This window comes from Apium graveolens, chromosome 8 (assembly GCF_009905375.1).
Source record: "Apium graveolens cultivar Ventura chromosome 8, ASM990537v1, whole genome shotgun sequence".
In the NCBI taxonomy this organism is placed as follows: Eukaryota; Viridiplantae; Streptophyta; class Magnoliopsida; order Apiales; family Apiaceae; genus Apium; species Apium graveolens.
In genome coordinates this window covers 167,113,170-167,118,009 of record NC_133654.1, presented here as the reverse complement: position 1 = coordinate 167,118,009, position 4,840 = coordinate 167,113,170, and the positions used below count along the sequence as shown (strand labels likewise).

The 4,840-nt window shown below is 36.7% G+C and overlaps 1 non-coding gene across 1 annotated transcript; it reads left to right on the top strand.

The window, feature by feature from the left end:
• The first annotated feature begins 897 nt into the window (after positions 1–897).
• On the top strand, positions 898–1,004 carry LOC141682208 (small nucleolar RNA R71). The gene has a single exon (XR_012559609.1). It is a non-coding gene; the product is annotated as a small nucleolar RNA R71 (small nucleolar RNA).
• The last annotated feature ends 3,836 nt before the right edge of the window (positions 1,005–4,840 follow it).

Below are 4,840 nucleotides of genomic sequence, written 5' to 3'. Positions count from 1 at the left end.
TTTCTGGATTTGGCAAAGGTGCAGATGCACCTGCATTCTGGACAGAATTTCAGACTCTTCGTCTTGCTAAATTTTGGGGCTTGCGACCTTTCAGACCTCAAGGTGATGGCGTTCACCTATTCGTTAACTTTCCTCTTGCCTGGATTAGCTTCTGTATTACTAGGAAGCATTCTTGATGGTCGATTCAATAAGGCGTTAGCAATTTGCCCTATTTGGTTCTCCAGAGTCTTGATAGAACAACCTAGCTTTGGCATATAAGAGCCTGGTTTTTGCACATAAGCCACAACTCCTCCAATTCAGATTTTTCATTCGAAGATAGACCTGCACCTCCATGAGTTTTGTTGTTGAAGTTAGAGTTGTTTTCTTGATGCATATTGCGGTTGTTGAAAAATAGAAGGGTTGAATTGCTTTGCTACATACTGCTGATAAGGCTGTTATATCGCACTCTGATTTTTGCTCCAGCTGGAGTTAGGATGATTTTAGTTGTCAGGATGATAAGTGGCTGGAACTGGTTGCTGCGATCTCTGAAAGTTGCTCACAAACTGAGCTGATCCACTAAATATAGAGCATTGCTCCGTCACATACGAACCTGCACACAGCGTACAAATAAAGGTTATCTGATTAACAACATAGTTAGCCAGAGAATCGATCTTCATAGACAACGCCTTTAGCTGAGCAGTGATAGCCGTAGCTGTATCCACTTCCAGAACTCCTGCTACCTTGCCCTGTGGCAATCTCTAGGTTGGATACTGATATTCATTAACAGCCATCGGTTCAATTAAACCATAAGCTTCCTCATAGCTCTTTGCCCATAATGCTCCACCTGATGCTGCATCAATGGGTCTAGCCTGTGCTCCCCAACCATTGTAAAAATAATTGATGATCATCTAATCAGGCATGCCATGATGAGGGCACTTCCTAAGCATCTCCTTATAGCGCTCCCAAGCTTCACATATAGTTTCTCCCGATTGCTGCGCAAATTGAGTAAGAGCATTCTCGAGTGCAGCTGTCTTCGCCATTGGGAAGAATTTAGTAAGAAACTTCTGAGCAATATCCTCCCAAGTAGTAATTAAACCAGCTGGTAGAGAGTGTAACCAGCTCTTAGCCTTGTCCCTCAGAGAGAATGGAAATAGTCTCAGTTTCACAGCATCTTCAGACACATTATTGAACTTGAAGGTGTCACATATATCGATGAAATCCCTAATGTGCATATTGGGATCTTCCATTGGAGAACCCCCAAACTGGAATGAATTTTGTACCATCTGAATCGTGCTAGCCTTGATTCCAAAAGTATTATCCGTGATGGCTGGTCTGACAATGCTAGACTGAATGTCATTGATCTTTGGTTGAGAATAATCCATCAAAGCTTTCGGATTTGCTACTGGTTCTCCCATTGTAATGATAACTAGAGTACCTGAAACACACGACTAAAGTAAACCTTGTAAGTAAGAGAGTCCGAGTCAGTGAAATTTAACGACCACTGATGTCAAGCATGTAAACTAAAAATTAACACCAACTCCCCGGCAGCGGCATCAATAACTTGTTAGGGCAAAAACATGCGCTAAAATTACACGCAAGTATACGCGTTCGCAAGTAGTATAAGATATAAATCAGATTCGTACCCACAAAGACTCTTTTTAATTAAATTAAAATTATGCACCTATGCAATAATGGTATGGCTATCGCTCAATCCTAAGACAATAACAAGTTGAGATGTTTCTAACTAAGATTAAACTAACATGTAACTAACTAAGAATAAAAGTAATTGAATTAACTATATGAGACAAACATGGGATTCTAACTTCATTAAATGCTTCATTCAAAGTCATTTTTCTTAACCTTAGCATGCAACTGTGATGATAATTAATCAGATAACACAAAACTAGTAAACGCCAACTGTCGTTGTACGAATACCCTACTATCACACATCCACAAAAGAGATAGAAGCTGAATAGACACCAATTATGTTGAGACCCTATATGTCTATAGAATTTGACAATATAAAGGTTTAATGAAAAAGTTTTCTATCATGATAACATAGGAAAAGTAAGATGGTTAAAATTACCAATGAATCATGCATAATAATTATACATGAGCCTATGCTAGCATGACAAGTTCTAAACCTCTATATTCACTTTCGCTTCAATAGAGATTAACACGCTATCTTATACGTTAGCTACACACATAAGATGAATAAGCACAACCAATACTAGGATATCAATCAATCACCACACACCAAGATATTGAAACAAATTAACTATAGAAATCCATAAGTAAATCCGCTAAAATCTCACGATAACGATTAGTTCATAACCGAACTCATCGTCACCATGGGTTCCAATGAAAGCATGATATAAAACAAGATACGAGTATTAGGGTTCAAAGACAAATAAAAAACAGGCATCCGAAGTACAACTATAATGAAGAATACAAAAGTCTTCTTCTCTGTAGTCGTTTTGTGCTCTTCTAGGTCTTCGTATTGCTCTCCCGGTTTCCTTGTTGTTAAAAACGTCTTTATATACATATATAGGCTTCTCGACGACCTTGGCTTCAAATTCTTCGAATTCAAGTCAAATCAGGATTCTCGAAAAATGACCCCGCGCGGCCGCCCTGAGTTTCTGAAAAATGGGCGCGGCCACTTGTGGCGCCCTCCAAACCCGGGTCAGAAGTTTGGGGTCCACACACACACACACACATGCCTTATTTATAACCTGCTTATAACAATAATAAAGATAACAATAATATGCAGTGACCCTATTTACCAACTACCACGGATCGCAACAGGTTAAAGTATGCACACAAGCCACACTTCTACTTATATTACATACTATTCATATCCCAACTATTCCAAACTCATAACTGAGTATTAAACATTATTACAAACTTTTACAGACTTAAATTGTTCCAAAAGAAGCCTACAAGCTCAGCTCAATCAACCTGAACCCCTAGCTCTCGCGCTGGACTGGGGATCCTCAATACCAACCGGTTCCTTTTTAACTAGAAAAGAACAGAAACAATATCGCACAAATGAGCTAACTAGCTCAGCAAGTCAAATGACAAAACTGAGAATAATGATCATCAGGTGAACATGATTATGATATCAAGTGAACAACGGATTATGATTTAGAATTGGATATTATACTTTTTATTTAAAAACCAAGGTTAGGCTGCTGATCAGTCACGCACTAACCCTGAGCAAGGCACACAGCATTGCTCTAACTACTGGATCCAAGGAACACATTGGCCTAACTTGACCATTATATGGTCTGACCACGAATCTGGTCCACAATTTTATAAAAACAATCCAATTCTAACATAATAACAGAATGAACAATAATAAACAATAACCAGAATCATTAACAACAGTGAGTACTTAAAAATGAAAGGATTTCAATACTTGTATGGATCAACAAGGTAATTTCAAAGCTTGGATGCTGGGTAATAAAAGAATTGGATAACAAAGGAATCAACGTTTCAGGGTTTCAAGGATTTGGTCTTTCAAAGCATAAGATATCATGGGTTGAGTATATAAGTAATTCAGTTCAGCGTTTGGTATTTAGTTTGTATGTATTTGTGGAGTAGTATCGTAGATTTGTGGTTCGTGTTTGGGTATACAATAATCAATGGCTTAGAAAGAATATGGTTCCTGGCTCAAGAACAATAATTGGAATCAGGGTTTAGGTTTCTGTGCTTCAAAGCACTTGCAATATCACAGGATTATCAAGTACTACAATATCTCGAGAAAGTTCTATACACTTGCCTGGTACTAGCTTACTATTCTGCACTCGCTTCCAATCACAATCGTCTTACTCCTCAACTACCTGTTTCCCTTTCCCACGTCTCGCCTCTTCTGCTCACATATCATAAGCATCTATCAATCATCAACTCATAGGATTCTATTCAACACATACTTCTATCTACCCTTCGTTTTACCCAAATCCGATTAACGGATTGAAAGTTACGCAATAAATAGTAAACATCGAATATACAACCCGACAGTCAACCAACATATCACATATAACACATAATACGTCACATAATCAATGACATAACATTTATAAAGACATTTCGGGTCATAAATAGGTTTTCTAGTATTTAAAATGATTTTTAAAACATTTTTCGGAATTAAAACGGGTCGTTGGATCAATTTCGGATTAATAAACAGGGTTCGGTTGGCCAATTCTGGCTCCAAATAATTTTAGAATAATTATCGAGCCTTGGAAATAATTTAGAATAATATTTTAAAGCTCGAAACTATTTTTCGGAATTTTTAAATTATTTTTAAATAATTAAATCTAATAAAATAATTGATTAAAATCAATTAATAATTAATTAAATCAATTAATCAATTAATTTTCAAATTAATTGACCAATTAATTAATTAAAAATTAACTGAAATTAATTAACTAATTAATTTAGATTTATTTCAGAATTAAAAATAATTTTCAGAATTAAAATAATAATTTTCAGAATTTTCAGAAATTAAAAATGAATTTTTATAATAAAAATAAATAGGAAATATGATTTTTAAACATTTTATAAACAGGAATCCTATTTTTGCAAAGTCTGGAAACCTGGGGGACCAAACTTCATCATTTTCAAAAGTACAGGGACCAAACTGCAATTTTGCAGTTCTAGCCGCTAGAAAATCGGGGGTGGCCGGAGAACTCACCTCCGACATCCTCCCACCACCATCACCTCCAGAATTAAACTACAGATTACCAGGAACATATCCATGCAAATAAATCATTCTAATCATCCCTGTTCTGGCCGGAAATTGGCCAAGAACATCGCCGGTTTCCGGCGAACATCGGGTATTTTAAAATCACAACTCCCTACG